The sequence below is a fragment of the Micromys minutus genome, assembly GCF_963924665.1.
Source record: "Micromys minutus genome assembly, chromosome: 7".
Lineage (NCBI taxonomy): Eukaryota > Metazoa > Chordata > Mammalia > Rodentia > Muridae > Micromys > Micromys minutus.
The window spans coordinates 1,822,870-1,845,620 of NC_137976.1; positions in this window are offsets into that span (position 1 = coordinate 1,822,870).

Here is a 22,751-nt window from a genome sequence, read left to right on the forward strand (position 1 = left end):
GACAGCCATGGCTAAGAAGAGAAACCCTGTCTCAAAAAGCAAAACTGCAGTCCATAGAGAACAAGGCTCAGTGGGTCACACTGAAGAATTAGCAGATCTGCATTCCCGTGTGTTTACAGTTCTCTGGAGTTGCTTGCATTCCTAGGCTTGTAGACTCCTGCCAAGTCTTCACTGTCAGACAAGTCTTACCTCCTGGTCTCACTTTAAAGACACAGGTCCATATAGACTACGCAAGAACATCTCCTCATTCCAAAGCATCAAGTTTAATCATGCCTGCAATTTTGCCATGTGCAGTGACATGTTTGCAGGCTGAAGGGTTAGAAAATATCCTATCACTGAGGAATAGCAGGCAGAAGGCAGCGGGAGGCCACAGAAGTGGGGTGCAGTGGTGCCGAGGGAATTGCCTCCCTGCACAGCACAGCTGGTGCGCTCACCTTCAGGGTTCAGCTCCCTCTCAGGACTTAGTTTCTCTCAGCTTCTTAGAGCCTCACCTTGAAGAGCAAGGTGGTGTGAAGGAGGTTTCTGTGGAGGTGCCCAAATCACAAACTCCACAATTCTGCCTGATTCAGCTCACAGCACAGCGTTGGGTGGAGCTAATCATAAAATTTTGAAAAGAAGAATGAAAGGAGCTTTAACAGGGAGAGTGTTATGAGAGCTGGTCCTGATGGCACAAGCCTGTCTGTCACCCCCAGCTACCTGGGAGGCTCACAAGCCTAATTCCGCCTGGGACTACACAGAGAGCTCAAGACCATCCTGAGTGATTTATCTGGAACTTGTCTCCAAATAAAGATTAAAATATGAGATGGGGCTGAATGGTGTTTGCCTAGCTTGTGTGGTGCCCCAGATTTGATCTTCATTGTTGCAGAATGGCTACACACACACACACACACACACACCCACACACACCCCTAAGATTAATCAAACAGTAGCCAGACTAGTGGCACTCAGGAGGCAGAGGCAGTGAGATCTCTGTGAATTCAAGACCATCCTGGTCTATGTAGTGAGTTCCAGGACAGCCAGAGCTACATAGTGAGACCCTGTCTCTCTCAAACAAACAAACAAACAAACAAAGATTGCTCAAACAGGCATTAGAGTTTAACCACAAGCCTGGTCTTGGGGAATTGATTGGCAGTGTGTGAACATTAGGGACCTCTCTTCCCACTGAGCCTGCATATTTGGTACCTGTTCCTACATCCACGCCTTCCTACTACCATGAAGTGGATGCCTTGGGTTTGGTTAGGGCAAGCTGTATTTTGAAATGGCTTTCTTGAAGCTTCCTGATATCTTTCTAGTCTACCCTGATACCTCTCACTGAATTTCTCCCATTTATAGTCAGTAACTAGGGTGTACATGTTCTCATTCAGACAAGCGTGGTATCTTTTACCTGTAATATCACCGTTCAGGAGGTTCAGGCAGGAGGACTACCATGAGTTTGAGGCCAGCCTGGGCTATGGAGATGTCCCTGTGTATGACACAGGGTCCTTGGATGTGTTCCTTAATTTACCTCTTGGGCAAGAAGAGTACCATGGTGACATCCTACATGAGAAGCTGCCCCTGGCATAGATTAAAGCTACATTACCAGAATGTGAACAGAGTTTAATCTGTTTACATTTTTAAGTTTCATTCTTCTTGAAGCTCAAGAGCAGTTTTATTGGAGTTTAAAAGAAAAAACCCAGAGCAGGCAATTGTAAATTCTGGCAGCTGCCCACCAGAGGAACGAGACTGGATGGGGTGGTGGGGGCGAGTCTGCCATGGAGGCCGCAAGGCAGGGTAGAGCAGAGATGACGGAACTTGAGAGAAACAGTGAAGCCAATTGCATTAGGGAAAACATGTTAGAAGAAAAGTTCGCCTTTCCGAATCACTCATAAAACCCAGTGAGACTCACAAAGCATCAAGGCCTCGGTGATGGTTTGTATATGCTTGGCTAGGGAGTGGCACTGTTTGGAGGTGTGGCCCTGTTGGAGCAAGTGTGTCACTGTAGGTGTGGGCTTTAAGACCCCATTTTAGCTGCCTGGAAGCCAGTATTTAGCTAGGAGCCTTCAGATGAAGATGCAGAACTCTCAGCTCCTCCTGCACCAAGCCTGGACGCCATCATGTCCTGGCCTCAATGATAATGGACAGAGCCTCTGAACCTGTAGAAATCACCCATGAACCCAACAATGAGAGTCTACAATTTGTGTCTTATTGTTTTGAGACAGCGTTTCAGTATGTTGCCCTGGATGACCTGGAACTCACTCACTCTGTAGACCAGCCTTGAACTCACAGAGATCTGCCTGCCTCTCCAGTTTGGGGACTAAAGGTGGCCACCGCAGCTGACACTATGGTGTGTGGTTTTGACGGCTCTTGCATCCTGCTGTTTTTACATCTCCACCATTGCCAGCCTTGCCTTGGTCTCTTGTTTCAAGCATCAGTACTCTTACTTCCCCCACATATTTGTTTATGTTTTTTCTTCTGGGAGGTAAAATTTGCATCCAGTGAAACATTCCAACCCTTAGGCTTCCTGTTTGCCAGTACACCTGTTCACTTGCGGCCTCCCTTGGGTCACAATGCACACACCTAGCCCATCCCTTTTCTAGGGTCTCATTTAGCCAACCATAGATCAGTAGATAATTGTTGTTATTGTTATTATTATTAGTTTTTTGAGATGGGGTTTTTCTGTCCTGGAGCTCACTCTGTAAACCAGGCTGGCCTTGAAGTCACAGAGATCACCTGCCTCTACCTCCCATGATAAGCCAGAAACTGTACCACTGAGTGATCTCCTAGCCTGTGATTGATTGGTTTTGATTTTTCATAACTTGAAGACTTAGTTTGGATTTTACTGTTATGAACAGACACCCTGACCAAGGCTCTTATAAGGACAACATTGGGACTGGTTTACAGGTTCAGAGATTCAGCCCATTATCATGAAGGCAGGAGCTGACCAGTGTAGTCAGACCAGCATGGTGCAGGAAGAGCTGAGAGTTCTACCTTTTGTTCTGAAGGCAAACAGAAGACCGGTTCCAGGCAACTAGGATGAGGGTCTTAAAGCTCACACCCACAGTGACACACCCACTCCAACAGTGTCACACCTAATAGTGCCACTCCCTGGGTCAAGCATATAAAAACCATTATAGAGACTGTTTTATTCTTTCCATTTGATTATGACTTCATGACCAAGATTCTTAAACACACGTGTAAGTGCTACAAGATACACCTCCATATTTTCTCACACAGGAGTCAAATGTGGGGCTTCTTTCATGGAGAAAATTATCAGTCTGTCTATAGGAGTGAGGTCCTGGGTTTGATCCCCAGATCCCATCAGTGACAAAAGAGATAAAAATCTACTGGCCTGCCAGGCAGTGGTGAAGCACACCTTTAATCCTAACACTTGGGAGGCAGAGGCAGGTGGATCTCTGTGACTTCAAGTCCAGCCTAGTCTACAGAGTGATCTCCAGGACACAGCCAAGGCGGTTACACAGAGAAACCCTGCCTCAAAAAAATAAATTAATAATAATAACAATAATAATAATAATAAATAAAAAGTGCCATTGGTTTTGGGTGTGGCCCAAGGCAATGTCTAGGGCTGACGATTTAGCAGAAAGACTCACTGAATTCGAAATAAGTAGTGATGTTGAGATTATGGTTTGTTACAGTGTGTATTAATTACTTTCCCATTGTGAACCGAATGCCTGACAACAAGCAACTTACAGACAGAAGGTATGTTTGAGCTTAGGCGAGCTATGGTCTGTGTAGGACGGTATAGCAGCAAGAACAGAGGGGATGCAGAGGTACTCAGTTCTCTTTACATAACCTGGAACACCAACCCATAGGCCACCACCACATTCAGAGCTGCCTGTCAGGGCCTCACAGACACTCCCGGGTGTGTGCTTCCTGGATGACTTTGTGTCTCATCAACTGAGTAGGCAGGCCAAAGCAAAGACAAAAGCTTCCCCTCAGGTGGAACCTTGAAGACTCGGGGCATAGGCTTCTCCATGATCTCATCCTGTGACTTCTACATAGCTCTCGACCCTACCATGTTCCCACCCAGAAAATCTCACAACTGCTTTGCCATCTCAGTGTTACAGAGTGTGTGGAGTCAGTCACGTGTAATACATCTCTCCTCTGACTGACTTTAGCTCCCTGGAAGCTCACCAGGCATGTACTATGGTCTCAGATGTATGTCCTGAACTAAAGGGACAGCTTGGTGATATGTTAGAGCATGATTCCTCAGCCTGCTGGCCCAGGATCATCTGACAGACCTTTGAAATGCAGAAATATAGAATGACTGATAATTCTGGCTCGGCAAAGATTATCAGTCGACTATTCTGCATAAAGTATTCCTTTTTGGACAATATTAGTCTGGAATAGGCAATTTCTGCCCAATGGCTGCCTACCCACAAGTATTACCTCACCTGGAGGCAGAGATGTTTGTTTTATTCTTAGAATCTAAGAAGGGGAGCTGATCCTCCTGTCTCTGGTCTTGGCTGGTCTTGACTTCAGAGCAAAAAATGCACCAAAGAACTTCTCATGGTATTCCAGCTGATCGTGATCTGGTGGAACCTCGCTGTTTCTGATGGGTCGTGCAGCTGCTGTTGATTTCTGTTTGGTGTTTTCTATTGAACTGTACTGCTGGTATCCTGACAACAAAGAGTAGAATCTCCCTGAAGAACTTTTCCAAAAAGGTCCACTTCTCCCTTTTCCTATTAACCTTCTTTCTCCCCTACCTCTGGCTGGTAGGTTATAGGAGAGTTTGAAGTGTTTAAGAACCCTTAAATAAAGTAGGTTTTAAAAAAATTATGAGTTCAAAAAGTTTAATTTTTTTGTTATTGTTTTATTTATTTATTTATTTATTTTTGCAAAAACAGGGTTCCCCTGAGCTCAGGATGGCCTCAGATTCCCTATGTAGTCCAAGCTGGCCTTGAGCTCTTGATCCTTCTGCCTCCAGCTTCCAAGACCATATGCTACCATGCCCAGTCTGAAGTGTTGTTTAATTATTATTTGAAACAGGCACCCTGAAGTGGAAACATTAAGGGTTCGTTGGAAAGTCAGTTGTGTTGGATGGTGTTTTGTTGGGGCAAACATGTGAAGGACTGTTTTCCTGAAGCAGACACAGGAGAAAGGATGTTCCGCTAAATCAAACATGTGAAAAGACACATAATGAAGGATTCTTCCCTAACAACATGCATGTATTGGTCTGCCTTACATTGCAATAGTTGAGCTCCATTTGTTCCACTTCCATAGAGAGAAATGCACCAAAACACTTCTAGTGGTGTGCTGCAGTTTTGACATCAGAATGATGTCATCTGAGACAGACTCATGTCCTGAGGCAAGACACATGCTTAGGCAAGACCATGGAGGACACATGATGATTGGAGAGTGTAAATGGGACTTGACAGACAGTGGAAGAGGCTGAACTTGGCTTGCTTCTTGGTTGTGCATCTTTGTAGACCTTCACTTCGCTGAGAGAGGCACAGCCTAGAACTACTCCTGGAGTCCCTTCTGGGCCCTCCTGCTGACTTATGCCAAGGCTGAGGCCTGGCTGTCCCTGCTAGGTAGGGCCACTGCTGTTCATATGTGTTTGCTATCCTGACTCGACCGAACAGGACTGCTGGTGTATCCGTGAAGTGTTTGCGCGTGGATCGAGCTGCCACTGCTGACTCCTGCAAACTTAACTTAACTGTCGATTTCCAAACAATACAAATGGGAGTTTCTCCAAAGAACCATTTCTAAACGGGCCCAGTTCCCTATATCCTTTCTTTTCCACCACCTCTGGAGGGTGATGGACTAGAAGGGAGGTCAAAAGATTTAAGAACCATCATTAAAAGCAGGCTTTGAAAAATTAAATTAAAAACACCCCTATGTAACTCAAGCTAGTCTCAAACTCAAGATCCTCTCTCTTCAGGCTCCTGAGTGCTGGAGTTAGCAAGTGTGCCACTTATGCCTGGTTCAAGTCTCACTGCCCCACAACTGTTGGGATGTGGCATGTACCACCATGCTAGCCCATACCTGGTGATGGTTTTCGATCAAAGAACGCTGCCTAAAATTTTGAGACAGAGAACCCAGCCTGGACTAATGACACACAAAGTGAAGAACACATGTACATTGTTTTATTTACTACTTGTTTTTGTTTGAGACAGGGATTCTCTGTGTAGCTCTGGGTGTCCTGGAACCTCTGTAGACCAGGCTGGCTTTGCCTCCCAAGTGCTGGCATTAGAGATGTAGGCCACCGTGCTCAGCTCATGTGAATTACTTTAAACAACTACATTTAGTGGTAGTTTAGTTATGCAGTCCTAAGTTCCTAGCAGAATAATTATCCTTTTGTTCTGTGGCTTATGTTTCCAGTTTTAGGTTTGGGTAGCCTTCGTTTGATTGAGGAGTACAGGGATTTGGGGCTGGGAATGTAGCTCAGTGGGCTGAGCATCTGTGCAGCATTCACAGAGCTATGGGCTTGATCCTCCAGCGCAGGTTGACACTGAGTTTATATAGTGGCACAAAGCTGTGATGCTGGCACTTGAGAGGCTGAGGCAGGAGAGTTGCTTCAGCCCCAGGAGTCTGCTGTCAGCATGGGCAGCACAATAGGACTCCATTTCAAAAATCAATTAACTAAAGAAAGAAAACAAAAGGGAAACACACCATATTAGGTAAGAAACACAGGGCTGGGGAGAAGGCCCAGGGGGAAAGACGCAGGGCTGGGGAGATGGGTCGGGGGAAAGATGCTTGCCATCAAGCCTGATGATCAGCTTAAACTTTGGGATCCACATATTGGAAAAAGAGAACCAACTTCCAAGAGTTATCCTCAGACCCCCACATGTACACTGTGGCATGCACACACACACACACACACACACATACACAAATGTAAAAAAATTAAAACAGCTCTATGTCAAGTGATTCAATAAAATATTGATATCACTATGCATATATATGTGTGTGTGTATGTGTGCAAATGTGTCTAAAAACTAACACCTGCTCTACAATATGAAGTATCTGAATTCCTTTGTGGTAACCTCCCAGCTAACCTACCAGCTGGAAAATACTCAAAACCTGGGGTAGAAGAACCAAAGCCCCAAGGAAAATATAGCACAGGAGGTTCACAGAGCCCTGTGACAGAATCCTGAAGTGAATATTGTAAGGACATGGGGCCACTTTGGCTGCCGTGTTTAAATTTAGATGACAGTTTGACCACAGGGAAACGTTTGTTCCAAGAATCAGATGTCCACAGAGCAAGGTTTCTCCTGGCAGGGTCTTCCTAACCTACTGGCCAGAAGAAAATGTTCCCCCCTCTGCTAATCATACTGGAATCTCACAGAACAACTGTTCAGAAGATGGATTTGCCTTTTCTTAGGAGGCAGGACAGAATTGTCACCCTTCTGGAATGACGGATTGAGATGAGCCAAGAACATGGACGGAAGCCTTCCTTCAGCATGTGTTTGTGTTTGTATGTGGAGGAGCGATGAGTCCACACACGGCCTGTGCATGCACAGAAAGAAGAGACTCATAGGGTTGGGTGATAAGTGATAGAACACTTACCTCCTGTGACCTCAGCTCCACTTATTCCAGAGCTGCAGCTGGGGAGGGGAATGGCTGTCCCTGTCCTGGAACTCACTTTGTAGACAAGGCTGGCCCCAAAATCACGGAGATCTGCCTGCTTCTGTCTCCTGAGTGCAGGGATTAAGGCATGCACCACCACCCGGTTTTAAAAATGTTTATTTATTTATTTTTTAAAGATTTATTTATTATATACACTGTAACTGTCTTCAGATGCACAGAAGAGAGCATCAGATCTCATTACAGATGGTTGTGAGCCACCATGTGGTTGCTGGGATTCGAACTCAGGACCTCTGGAAGAGCAGTGTTCTTAACCTCTGAGCCATCTCTCTAGCCCCAGTTTTTATTTTTATTTATTTATTTTATTTTTTGAGACAGGATCTCAGCTCTGTAGCCTTAGCTGGCCTGAAACTTGCCATGTTGCTGGGCTTGGCCTTGAGCTCACAGATTCACCTGCCTCTGCCTCCAGAGTGCGGGACTGAAAGATGTGAGGCACAACCTAGCTTAATTAATTCTCCTATTCTTTTCACCTCCCCCGTCTGTCTGTCTGTCTGTCTGTCTGTCTGTCTGTCTCTCTCCCTCTCCCTCTCTATGTGTGTGTGTGTGTGTCCCTATGAGAGTTTGATTACAGGAGCATGGGTAACTTAACCAATGACCACATCACTGAAAAAAAGGTCTCCCGTTTCTCTCAAGAGCTTTTAAAAACATAAACTGTTTTCCCTGGGGGAAGACTTCTTTTTAAAAATGTAAGTTTTTGGACACAGTGGCTCATGATTGTAACCTTGGAGCCCCTGAGGTAAAGACAGGAGTGCACAAAAGTTTGAGACTACAGTGGACGATTCTGTCTAGAGAGAGAGAGAGAGAGAGAGAGAGAGAGAGAGAGAGAGAGAGAGAGAGAGAGAAGAGAGAAGCAATGAATTAATTAATGCAACGAATCTATTAGAAATTGATGTGTGGAACCGCCATCTAGATGTGAATGAAGAAGGAGGTCAGGAGAAACCAGAATGTCAGGTAATGGCCATGTGGCTGGGAAGTAAACCAGGCCAGCACAGTCAGGTTAGAATAGCTTTGTGCTCCCGGTGAATCGCATGCGCGTGCCCACCCAGGAGCTATCTTTGGATCCTCGAATGAAAGGCAGACATATATTACCTTATTTTAAAAATGCCTTGCCTACCTCAAAGGGTGGCCACTCCTACACCTTTCCTTGTGACCCAAGGCCCAATCCGGGAAGTAGCCAGTGGCCACCTACCAGAAATCTCACATGACTGGCTGTCATCTCCTGTCATTTCTGCATCCCATCCTTCCTCTCTGGGTCCTGGTGATTCTCTGTCTTCTCCTCCTTGTGTCCTAGCCTGAGAAACTCTAAAGGTCCTGCCCCATCTCCCTTTGCCCAGCCATTAGCCACTGGCATCTTTATCAATCAATCAAGACCAATTAGGGACAAGAACCCTTAGCATTTAGACACACAGATTCCTGATTGAATTAAAATATTAGAACTAATCTCCAACACCCCGCCTTTTCTGTTCAAATTAAACAAACAAACAAACAAAATCCTTCTCTCAGACATAAATTGAGTACAACCACACCAATTATGAAATCATAGAGTATGATACACAATTAACATCTACTTCATCATATTTGTCAATTAGATAAAGTACTCTAACATCATTCCTTTTTTAAAAAAAGATTTCTTTATTGTAGATATATTTGAGTACACTGTCGCTGTCTTCAGATACACCAGAAGAAGGCATCAGATTTCATCACAGATGGTTGTGAGCTACCATGTGGTTACTGGGAATTGAACTCAGGACCTTTGGAAGAGCAGCCAGTGCTCTAACCACTGAGCCATCTCTCCAGCCCCTCTACCATCATTCCTAACTTAAAGAGTTTACAATTCTATACCTGAATTATGCTTTGATTTTAGCTTGTACCACCACCATGTTTTTAGCTCTGTATTTTTTAATGTTAAACAACTTAAGTTTGTTTATGAGGCAATAACTAGTCTTTAATCCCAATAGAAATCTGAGAATGAATTAAATATTACCTGAGTACATAGAACACATTTCCCTGATTGTGCCTGGGGCAGCAGGGGAAGGTGTAGGAGTGCCCAACTTTTGAGGTAGCCATGGCATTTTAAAAACAAGCTAATGTGTGTGTGTCTCTCATTCGAGGATCCAAAGATAGCTCCTGGGCGGGTATGTGTGTGCGATCTGCCAGGAGCTATGGCAAAAACTCACCACTTCAAGCTATAGTGTGAGAAGCTTTTATAAATAGGAAGGTCTCTGTGTCTTTATTGGGGAATGAGAGAGCATAGAAATTCCCCCACTCTTATACCTGATTCCATTCCAAAGTGTATTGTCTAAACAGGCTGCCAAGCTGTCTTCTGACATTCATAACAACGGCAATGTTTATTTCGTTTTCTTCTTACATTTATTTATGTGTGTATTGTGAGGATACCTGCAGCACAGCACACATGTAGGTCACATGACAACTCTTGGAGTTAGTTGATTCCTCCTTCCATGTGGGTCTTGTAGGCTTACATTTTTTAAAAAAAACCTACTTTAATAAGTGTGTTTAAATGCTTGAACCTCCCTTCTAGCCCACCCACCCACCAGAGGTATGGAAAGGAAAGGCTAATAGGACAAAGGAAGATGTGGACCTGTTTAGAAATAGTTGTTTTGGGGGAAGGAGGGATTTAACCTGTGTTGTCAGGATATTAGCAGTTTAGTTTACACGAGTTAGCAGTGGTTGATGTATTTGCAAACACCATCTATCTGCCTGTGTTCTCCCTTGTATCTATAATAAAAACCTCAGCCTCTTAGGAGCGGTCATGTCCTCCTCTGTTTCTTTTCATTCAGAAGCTACCACGGACTACATGAGACTCTATCTCAAAAACCCACAAATAAGCTGAGAGCTGACTCAGTAGTTGGGTGTGCCTGCTGCTCATGGTGAACCCAGATTTGCTTCCCAGCACCTGCAAAGCAGATAACGACTGATTATAACCATGTCTTAGTCAGGGTTTTACTGCTGTGAACAGACACTGTGACCAAGGCAACTCTTATTTAGAACAACATTTAAATGGGGCTGGCTTACAGGTTCAGAGGTCCAGTCCAATATCATCAAGGTGGGAACATGGCAGCATCCAGGCAGGCATGGTGCAGGAGGAGCTGAGAGTTCTACACCTTCATCTGAAGGCTGCTAGCAGAATACTGGCTTCCAGGCGGCTAGGATGAGGGTCTTAAAGCCCACACCCACAGTGACACACCTACTCTAACAGGGCCACACCTACTCCAACAAGGCCACACCTTCTAATAGTGCTACTTCCTGGGCTGAGCATATGCAAACCATCACATTATCAGTTTTCTTCTGGTTTGGCCTCCTCAGACTCCAGACACTCACATAGTGTACAATCTTACAAAACACTCATCTAGAAAAAAAAACAAAATCCAATATTAAAAAAAAAAAAAACTTCAAAAGTATACACATGTGGGTCTGTAGTATTAAGCTTTTTGTTCTACAGAATAAATAATAGATTATCATTTTATCACTCATTTTATTTGTTTTTTTGTTGTTTTAAAGATTTATTTATTTTATGTATGTGAGTACACTGTTGCTGTCTTCAGACTCACCAGAAGAGGGCATCTGATCTCATTACAGACGGTTGTGAGCCACCATGTGGTTGCTGGGTATTGAACTCAGGACCTGGGGAAGAGCAGTCAGTGCTCTAACCACTGGGCCATCTCTCCAGCCCTTATCACTCATTTTAAATTTACATGTGTAATTTTTTAAAGACAGGGGCCTTGACATTTAGTACAGGCTGGTGTTGAACCCCTCAACTTCCTGCCTCAACCTCTCAAATGCTAGCATATCAACAGAATCCAGCCTATAGGTAATAGTAATCAACGTTCCAAAGAGATCATTTTTATGAGTTTAAGCCAATCCTCCCCCCACATTCTTTGATTCTCTAATGTAGTTAGGAGGTCAGCTAACTCAGCAAGGCATGGCAGTGCATTGCCTGTACAGCCAGCATTTGGTAAACCCTAGACTCGGTAGCCAGACTGTACTTCACGCAACTCTCATAAATACTGATGAGATTCTCATGAAGATCGATGAGTAGCTGTCATTTATATTTTTGAGGCGGAACGAGAGGAGGAACCATAGCTAGTCAGTTTGCATTGTGGGTCAGTTACAGAGGTGATTACTCGTAACTCCTACCAGACGGGAAACACAGAAGCAGAGTGAGATTCTGACCCTTCACGCTCCACAGCCCAGGGTGGGGCATCCAGGCGCTAGTGGAATACAAGCTGGTGGCTGTTGTTTCTGGGTCACTTCCGGATCAGGCCCCCAGCTATCTGGAAACTGCTCTGGAGCTGATGACTTTCCCAAAGGCTTCCTCCTGGGGCTTTGGTAACTTCGGTTGGGTCAGACACAGACATCCTCTAAGCCTGAGGTCAGGGGCTGTCTCCTGTACCAGTGGGTGTCTGTGGTCTTTAGGTGGTTCTCCCTTACTTCCTACCTACCTCCCGGTCCAGGCATCCAAAGGAAGATAAATGGCTGTAAAGACTTTAACCAGCCTGTGAAGTCTTATACACTCCAGTCTGTTTCATGCCTAGCAATCTACTTACTGTGGTTGAACTATTCGTCAATATAAGCCACAACTTAAAAAAAAAAAAGAAGAAGAGGCCAGTATGATGCCTCAGTAGGTGAAGGTGCTTGATGCCAAGTCTGATCTCATAGACCAAAAAGGGGAAGATGGTGAGAAGTGAGTCTACAAAGTTGCTCTCTGAGCTCAGCACAAACACACAACTAAACAACATAAACAAATGCAAACTGGAACGGTCTGATTTACTTTAAGCCTCATGTCTCTCTGGGATGAAATGTAAAAATGGCGGTAGTAAAGCCCCCTTGTCATGTATGGGACGCCGTTGACCTTGATCTCGACAATCAGGGTTCATAAGTGTTTATTTCCCTGATGGTGGGTTGGGGAGGGTCACGAGATTCCTACCTTAGCATCTGGGCACTTCCAATCACCTGATGTGTGCTGCTCTATCCAGCAGTGACTACGGTGTATAGTTCAGGAAAGAAAGACTAGGGAGGGAGGCCTCATCTGTTGGGCTTTGGGGAAGTCATCATCCCTGTTGGGTAAAGTCTTTCAGGTGTGGCCTGCCTCCCCAAATAGGTGGACTCTCGCTTCTGTTCTAATGAACTCTAGGCTCCCCAGAGGGAACCTTGGTTCAAGGAAGCTTTGGTTTGTCTCTGGGACTTTGGAAGGAAGGGTAGGCATTCTTTATGTCTCCCCAGGGGAAGGAATTCTGTATTGAGTCAAAAAAAAAAAAACTTTATATCATTATCATCACTTTTTTTTTTTTTGAAATAGCCTATGTAGCCCTGGAACTCTCCATACTGACCACGCTGACCTTGAACTAGCCTCTGTCTCTGACTGCTGGGATTGAAGGTGTTTGTCACTGCCAGGCTTCGGTGTTCATATTGCAGACCTTCTGTGGGGCTGATATTACAACGGCTGTGTGCTTGGTTGCCTCCAGAACTGTGCCAAAAGAGGGGGCAGGAAGCTTCCTGCTGGTTGCCTTATGTATGTGTGGTCCTGTAGCAATCAAAGGCCCTGAAGAATTAATTCACTCTCACCAGATGTGACCAGGCCTTGCCTCGGGGTATATGCCCCTTGAGGCAACTATTGCAGAAAACCCATCCTCACACAGGAGGCCCCCGTAGGGAAATCCTAAGCATTCTCTCCCCTTAAGCATCTTCCTTCTTTCTTTTATCCTTTCTTCTTGAGTTGGCAAGATGTTCTCTGGGTGAAGGCGCTTGCTGCCAAGGCTGATGTTCTGAGTTACTTCCAGGGCTCACATAGTGGGAGGTTTCTCCTCTGGATTTCACTCATGTGAACTCACACAAACAACTGGAATCATACCAAAACCAAAACCAACAAACAAAACCTTGCTTTGGCGCTGCTGGGATGATGCCTGAGGCTGAAGCTCCCCTGTGACTGAGGTGAGGGTAGATCAGCTGTTAGGCAACATAAAGCTAGACAGCCCCGTGCCTCCTTGGGAGCAGAGGCTGAAGGGAGGCCAGCAGTGTGATTCTGTGGAGGGGCTCAGGAGGGTGGAAGCCTGCAGATGAAGCTGCTGGCCGGCTATTGGGGATACGGATTTCCTGCGGCTCAGAAATCCTATCCCTCCAGGGTTTCCATTGCTGCTCTTAAGAAGGCCTACCAGATAGCAACTGTGACTCCCTGTGGGACAGGGTCCGCAACTTCAGGACCCCAGGCAGGCAGGGGAAGGTTCACAGGTATGTCTGTGGTAAACAGGTTCTGACTGAAACTAGCTACTAACTGGCCTGAAGATTCAAACTGTTGACTCAGGCTTTCGCTGTCTGGCACACACTTTGTCGGGCCAGAGGAAATATCCAGAAATGAGCTCTGTCTGCACCATAGGATTTCTGGAAGTTACATAAAAGCCAGCATGCCTCAGGAACTTGGGAGCCTGTTCCCCTCTGCTAAAAGGAGACATTTCCCTTACCTCTGGCAGAAAGGACCCGTGACTCTCCAGTTGAAATACACTCATGGTGTCTATCGGCACATTAAGGTCCAGGTTAAACCCCAGGTTCTCAATCCCTACTCACAGGTAAGTACATGTTAGGGGTTTCAAAGACCCCATGTTCCAGTCTCCCAGCAGTTCACTTTCTAGCCTGGCTTCTCTCTCTCCTCAGAGCGGCCCCTTGGCTCAGTGCTTCCCCATTCATTCTCTGGCTCCTGCTAGTCTTCCCTCTTCCAAAGATAGTCCTGGCTCTCTCATATCTGCAATCAAACCTTCCTGCTGGTGGCACATGCCCCGCACTCAGGGGGCAGAGACGGAAGATCTCTTCGAGTTCAATGCCAGCCAGTCTACAGAACAAGTTCCAGGACAGCCAGGGGTACAGTCTGGAAATCCCGTCTGGAAAAACTTCACCACCCACCCACCCAACCAGAACAAAAACAAAACAAAAAACCAAAACAAAACTCCTTCCCATACCACAGAGTGGTCATGTCATCAGGATATGTGCTTACTGTGGGATAGCTCTAGAGTGGTCCTGGTGGATGAGGGCACTTCAGAGAATGGAAGGAGAGGAACAGTTAGAGAGAGGAGCAAGAGAGCAGTGAGGACACATGGGCTGTGCAGGAATGGAAAAGCATGTAGGACCCAGGCATGACGGGTGTGGTGCACACAGGTAACCTCAGTGCGCACAGGTAACCTCAGTGCACACAGGTAACCTCAGTGCACACAGGTAACCTCAGTGCACACAGGTAACCTCCGTGCACACAGGTAACCTCCGTGCACACAGGTAACCTCAGTGCACACAGGTAACCTCAGTGCACACAGGTAACCTCAGTGCACACAGGTAACCTCAGTGCACACAGGTAACCTCAGTGCACACAGGTAACCTCAGTGCACACAGGTAACCTCAGTGCACACAGGTAACCTCAGCACCCCCACTCAAAAAAAAAAATACCCACGCCTCCACAAAATAACAAAACAAAAGCAGAGAAGAAGAAGAAAAAGGGGAAGGAGAATTGGAGGAAGAAGAAGAAAAAACAAAATTAAAAAGGAAACAGAGTGTTAGGATCTCGCTGTAAATAGTGACATTTTACGAATGGCTTTTCTGGAGAAAGAGCATTCCTGTAGAAGGAACAGCAAGTGCCAAGGCCGAAGGCAGCCCTGTGCCTCTGCTGCTCCCGAAGCGGAGGTGAGGAGGGCAGAAACTGGCCAGAGCAGCAGGAGAGGCCAGGCTGAGGAGCCTTGTAGACTGGGCCTCCCTCTGGTTCCAACTGTGGCCACTGAAGAGTTCTGAGGGGGGCGGCAGTGAGCTTAGGTCTCACTGGATAGAGGGTGGAGCAGGACAGCATGTAGAGAGTGCTCCCACCCTGGGCAGGACAGCATGTAGAGTGCTCCCACCCTGGGCAGGACAGCATGTAGAGTGCTCCCACCCTGGGCAGGACAGCATGTAGAGAGTGCTCCCACCCTGGGCAGGACAGCATGTAGAGTGCTCTCACCCTGGGCAGGACAGCATGTAGAGAGTGCTCCCACCCTGGGCAGGACAGCATGTAGAGAGTGCTCCCACCCTGTGCAGGACAGCATGTAGAGTGCTCCCACCCTGGGCAGGACAGCATGTAGAGTGTTCTCACCCTGATGTGAAGGGTTTGCTGTCCAGGAATCTCTGGCAGGAAGATTTGACTGGTCTTACAATGACCTGCATACGTGTTGTTTGGCGAAGGGTGCCCGCATGTGCTGTGTGTGTGAGCTTAGGGCTTCGGAGCTTGAAACTGGGGGGGGGGGGTGTCATAGATGACTCAGGGAAGGCTTTATGGAGGGAGTTAGGGGTCTGGGTGGTTCCTTCGAAGCTGGGGATTTGTGGAACACGGTTTTTGTTTGTTGTTCTATAGTCTTGAGACAGGGTTTCATGAAGCCCAGGCTGGCCCTCTAACTCCTTGTGTAGTTGATTAAAGACGATTCCGAACTTCTGTTCCTCTTGCCTATCAACTGCTGGGATTACATTTTTTACTATGCCTAATTTTCTGGAGTGCTGGAAGGGTACCCGGGGCCTGTGCTTGCTAGACAAGCGCTCTAGCAACTGTGTTAAATCCCAAGGCAGCGCTGAGAATTATTTATGAGCATTGTGCTGAAACTAGGTTAAATGTTTTAAAGGCAATTCTATTATTTGTGTGTTTGCCGTGGTGTGTGTATGGAGGAAGTCAGGGGACAACTTTCAAGGCTCAGTTCTCAACTTCCCCCACGTGGGACCACGGACTCCGCACAGGTCCTTGGGATTGGTAGCAAGAACTTTCACTGCTCATCCTTCTCTTCAGCCCTCTTTGCTTGTTTGCGTTGAGACAAGGTCTTGCTATATAGTCTTAGAGGGCCTTGGGCTCTTAATCCTGCTGTAGCCCCCTGAATGAGCTCGGCATTGCGTAATGTCCATATAGGCATTCTCCCTGTATACACAGCCTGGCTAGCTATGTCATGAGTGATAAATTACACCTCTGTATGGATGGCTCTGCAGTGACCAGGATATACAAATCATTAAATCATTTTTTAGTTGCTACCCTCATTTGAAGATCGTTAAACAGGAATCGTGAGATTGCTCAACTGGTCAAGACATTTGCTGCCAAGCCCGATGACTTGAATTTGACCTCTGGAACCCAGGTGTTGGAAGGAGGGGACCGACTTTGAATCACACGCAAGGGTTTCGTGAATGAATGTAAACACTGAACAACTCATCAGTGACGTGACAGCTTAGTGGGCAGTAGAATGGGTCTTTGAGTCTCTAGGTTTGATCTTCGGCACCAACAAAAAGCAGCCAAGCCCTAGAGAAGTTATTCTGCTCTGAGGTCCAAACACAGACCCATTCTAGGACCGGCTCCTCCATTCCAAGGTCTCGTCCCACCACACTGTGTTCTGAGTCTGGGAAGAATATTTCAAAGGCTTGGGGACAGACGTGGGCCAATGCCTACAAGTGGGAACAAATGGGGACAGAAGCCAGTGACCAGGGAGAGGCTGGAGTAAGAGGGAGGTTAAATGTGGAAACAATTTGCTGAGGGAGGCAGGGTCCAGTAGCCTGAAGGGACAGCTGGCTGGGTTGGCCTTCGAGGGAAAGATGATACCACCACCGGTGGGTGGATGAGGGGCCTCTGCAGTAGCTGCTAGGCCTGTGAGCAGCTGAGGGCCAAATAGGATCAGGAAGAGCTTTATGAGTTTAAGGTCAGCCTGAACTACACTTAGAGATCCAGGGCTACATAAGAGAAACTGTCTCAAGATACATTGTTTCAGTTCTGCATATCTGTTAAGACGTTAACTCCAGTTTCTAGGGGATTTATTTATACAATAGAAACATCTGGAACGTGCATTTACCACAGAGTGCCTGCCTGGGAGAAGGCCTTCAGGGCAGTAGTTGTATAATAGATAAATGGAAGTCAAGTTCTGGGTGCTTGATTTCCCTTCAGGGCTGGTTAGGTTCTGTATAAAAGACTTCCCACTCTGTGGTCTTCCGAACTCCACTGCCCTTGTGGGCTCATCACCAGTACCTGCCGTATGAATCTAAATTCAGTTAATGTAGCTAGTCATGGTGGTGCATGTTGCTTTTACTCTCAGCACTCCTAAAGGAAGAGGTGGGGTTTTTATGAGTTCAAGGCCAGGTCTGGTCCACAGAGAGCTGAGGCCAGCCAGAGCTAAAGAGTGATACCCTGTATCAAAACTCAAAAAATAAACTCAGTTAACATCAGTTTCTGGTTGGCATGCTGGCACATGCCTTTAATCCCTGCAGGAGGCAGAGGCAGGATCTCTGTGAATTTGAGTACAGCCTGTTCTATATAGCAAGTTCCAGGACCGAAAGGGCTACATAAGGAGACCCTGTTGCAAACCAAACCAAACCAAACCAAACTTTCCCCATTAACCTATATAGACACTGAATTTCTACAGACTTCACTATCTTGTTTTTCAGGATTTCAAAAACTGACTTCTCCTTTCTGGTTTGAGACAGCCCTGTGAGGGAGCCCAGGCTAGCCAGGAACTCTTGCTTAAAAATTAAATTACTGGGGATGGAGAGATGACTGGAGGGGATGTCTCAATGGTTAGAGCACTGGGTGCTCTTCCAGAGGTCCTGAGTTCAATTCCCGACAACCACATGGTGGCTCACAGCCATCTGCAATGGGATCTGGTGCTGCCTTCTGGTGTGCAACCATATATACATAAGAATGTAAGACAAAATTACTGCCGTGTGCACAGTGGGTGTGCTTATGCCATTACAAACCCACAGACGTCAGAGGAGTTGATTCCCTTCTACTGAGGAGTCTGGATATGGGGCATGCTGACTTAACTTCTGACCCTCCTTCCTCCGGGTGTGTGTGACCATATCTGGTTTATGCCAGTCCTGGGAACTGGCTTTGTGTATGCACTCAGGCACGATATCAATAGAACCAGGTTCCCTGGATTGGAACTTTTGAAAGCAACGTGTACGTAGCAGGCTATCCAGCTCCTAACCTACTGTTTGTTTCTGGGGGTGGAGTTTAAGGGTTGAATTCACAAGTGTTGGGCAAGCGTGAACCACTGAACCTTCATTTCCTGAACACTCTGTTGTGCGGTTGCTGCGGTCAGATTGATTTGCCTCCACCGAGGTGGCTTTTTGGTTTGGTTTTGTACACCAAGACGGGCCTTACTTAACTCACACTATTTAGCAACACACGCCCTTGGATTTCTGGTCCTCTGCATCCACCTCCTGGGTGCTGGGGTTTTAGGTGTGGGCTGCCGTACCCAGGGGCTCCGCATGCTGGGCACTCCAACTGAGTGATGGAGCTCCTGGCTTCCCACTAGTGTTTTTATGTTTGAAATTATGTAGTTGCATTATTTCCCGTTTCCTCCCTCCAGCCCCTCCATATACCCCTCTTTCTCTTTCTCAAATTCATGGCCTCTGTTTTCATTGTCATTACATGCATGTACATATGTCTTTGTACATGTAATCTGCTCAGTATGCACAGTTACTTGAATGCATAGATTTATGGCCGAGCATTTGGTACTGGACACCCGCCTGGTGTGCTCTTCCCTGGGGAAGACTATTTCACCCACGCTCTGCAATCCTGAGCTGCCTGTAGCTCTTGTGCAGAGTTGAGGTGTCGGTGGCTTTCCAAGCTCACTCTGGCATGTCTAGAGAAATTGCTTGTGTGGCTTGGTGCATGCACACAGAAGGCAGAGGGGTTCGATGTCTCCCTTTCTTGCCCCCTCTGACTACTCCTTTAAGGTGGGGTCTCTACCTGGGGCATTTTCTTTTTGGCTAGGCTGGAAGCTTTCCAGTCTCAGTTATCCCCCTGGATTCTTTGGAGCTATTATGTCTAGCTTGTCCTGTTGGTTCTGGGATCCAGAGGAGCCTCACGATTGCACAGTAAATATTAAATACAGATCTCTCTCTTGTCCTAGGGAAAAAAATAAAACAAAACCAAAACACTGTGTGTGTGTGTGCGTGTGCATGTATGTGTAGTGTGAACCAAAACACTGTGTGTGTGTGCATGTCTGTGTAGCATGCAGGACAGAGGACAACTCTCAGGAGCTAGTTTTCTCTTTCCACCTTCATGTGGGTCCTGAGAATTTATCTCAGGCTGTCAGGCTTGGTAGCAGTCACTGTTACCCATTTAACCCTCTCACTGACCCCTTAGGGAAGATTTTAAACTCTGTAGGCCTTAGCTTCCTTGTTCTTAAAGTATGGTATAACTGACATGCTTGCATGTATTAATCTCTTGGCCTTTCAAGTTTTTTGATCTCGTGTGCTGGCTGAGCAATCACATGTAACCCTGCATAGTAAAGGGTAACGCCTGACTCCAGCTGGGGTGGTGCTGGCTCACCTGTGCCTGCTTCCTGCTCACCACTGACTGACTGCCCTTGGCTGGGGTCATTCTCCACTTCTCTGGCTTCTTTGTGAGCTCTGAGGTTGGGGCATAATTAACTGCAGGTGATGCAGCTGTTAGGGCCTGTGTGTTTGCCTAAAAAAGGAACGTCTCCAAGACTTATCACAGGGTGGAGATGGTGGCCGCATTCTCTCCACACTACCTGCTGCTGAGACTTCTAATATTGGTACTTTTTTTTTTGATAATTCAATTCTTTGTGTAATCTCTTTGGGGTAATCTAGTATGATTTGTATTCACTTGTGTTGGGTTGGAGAGTTCTGTACGCTGGCGGCTACTCCTGCATTACTGGATGGCAGGGCATTCTTTTTCTTCTTCCTGGTGGGTATCTGACGACTCATCAGGGTCTTCAGACTGAGCTGAATGGGGGTGACAGTCCACCTGGTCAGAAAGCCATGTGTGTGTGGTGTCTATGAGGGGATGAGCTCAAAAGATGGAAGTTGCTTCTGCCACTTAGCCTGATGGTCCTAGTTCAATTTCTAGGACCAGGAGTAAGGGGAGAACCAGCTCCTGAAAACTGTCTTATGCTACTGTGTAAGTCATACTCCTGCCTGGGCTGTTTTATCCTTCCTTCCATTCTCAGCCGGTGCTGGCACCAACCCCAGTGCCCAAGAGTCACATGTCACACCTCTGATTTCATGTAAGGGCTCCCATGCTCCCTGCCCAGGACCAGAATTAATGCCGGACCCATGACCAGCATTTGGGATAGATTCTTCTTTCTGTCTGGGATCTACGTTTTAACTTATGATAGTGTTAGGAAACGAAATAACTCTGTTAACTCCTTGGCCTATCTAAAGATTTAAAGGAACTGGAGGGATGACTTAGTGGTCAATTAACACTTCATCTTCGAGAGAACCCGATGTCACAAGGGGATATTTGAGTTAGAATGTCAAGTAAAGTGTTCCAGTTATGCATCTTTAACAATTTATTTTTTTGATTTATGTGAATGTTTGTTTTGCCAGTTTGTGTGTATGGGCATCGCCTGGAAAGGTCAGAAGAGGGTATTGGGTCCCCTGAACTGGAGTGACAGATGGTTGTGAGCCACCATGTGGGTGCTGGGAATTGAACTAAGGACCTCTGGAAGAGCATCCAGTGCTCCAACCACTGAGCTGTCTCTCCAGCCCGTTTTTAGCACTGACTATGGCTTGTATGCCTATTTACAGGTTTCCTTGGTGCTGCACCAAGCCCATCTCTTCATCCTTATGGCTTAATGTTTTTCCTGCCATTGGTCTCAACCTGCAACCTCTCCTCGATTGGAACATTCCAGTTTTCCCAATTCCAGTTGGAGACACTCCCATACTAGGACTAAATCTGTTTTAAAGGATCTCACATATGCAGATAAGCACGTCCTAGAATTTAGGAACCTCCCACCTCTGCTGTGCTGGCATTAGTAGGTGTTCCTTTTCTGTGCTGCTTCAGTTCAAGGTCAGGCAAGCCGCCCGACTAAGCTACTTCCTCAGCCGGAAGCTAGAGTTCTTCAGATTCATGAAGTCCCCAGGGGAGTGAAGTTCTGTGTGCCATTCCCTCAGGCAAGTTGGTTTTTATGTCAGGGCTCCGAATCTTACCATTATAGTTCACATTTCCCCTAAAGGACATCAAACTGTTTTGATAGGAACGGTTGAGTTTACTGGTTCCATTTTACCGGACCCTCGGTGTTTGCTGAGTTAGCATTCCTCTGAACAGGTGTGGGCCATCGACCACACACACGCACTTTCCAGGTAATTAACGAAAAGTCAACTCAGGTGCTGAACTGCCTTTCCACTCATAAAATCCTTACGCTATGGAAGTAGCAGCACAGTTGGCTACAATTTACAGATACGGCCAATTGAGACACAGGTTAAGTGATTTGCCTGACATCATACACCTGCTAGTTGGAGCCAGTCTAAGGTCCAGTGCGACTGGGACACCACGTTCCGCCTCCACACGCTGCAGAGGTTATGCTCGCACGCAGGCACGAGAAAGTCTGGCTGATAGAACGCCTTGGTCACAAGACAGGACTCCTACAAATGACCTTCCCCGTCAGCTCATCGCTGGGAGGAAGAAAAGAATGTGGAGCCACCCTAGTAATGAGTCCTAAGCATAAGGAAAAAGTGGAACCACCCCAGGTTCTTTATAGATACAAACAACATCCTAGCCCCAGACAGGCGCTCTTCTTCCCCTTGGTGTTTTTGGAATAACAGTCGGTCGTTTGAGGTCAGGCCTCTTTTTTTGCCCCTGTGCTGCCTAATCTAACAATGGCCATGTTTAGTTCGGTTCGGCTCGGCTCCCTACGTCAGAGCTTGTCAGCGCACCCTGGACCTGGTGAAACAGATCCGGTTGGGTCAGGAGCCTAGCGCGGTAATTAGGGGAATCTTTCCTGGGACTCTTCCACCTCTCCAACATAAAGACTGACACTTGTGGCCGCAGCCCGCTTCCCGCGGCCCCTCTGAGCCACCGCGGACCCGAAGACCCCGTCACCCGCGCCGGGTATCTTTAGCCCTCCGCGGGGCGGGCAGCGGGGCAGGTGGTGACGTAGGCTCCGCGCTGGGTGCCTCCGTCTTCCCGCCGAGCTCCTCCCCAGCCTCGGGGTCTTCAGGCCGAGCCCAGGTGACCGTCCTCCCAGGCTCCGCCCCGCCCCGCCTCCTTCGCCTCCCGCACCGGCTCGCCGCGCCGCCGCCGCACAAAGGCCGGCGGCCGCCTCACCGCGCGCAGGGATCCGGCCACGCGCGCCCCGGCCCCCCGCCCCGCTCCGCGGACACAGCCCCGACTGGCTCGCCGCCCCTCGCGCTTCACCCCCCGCCCC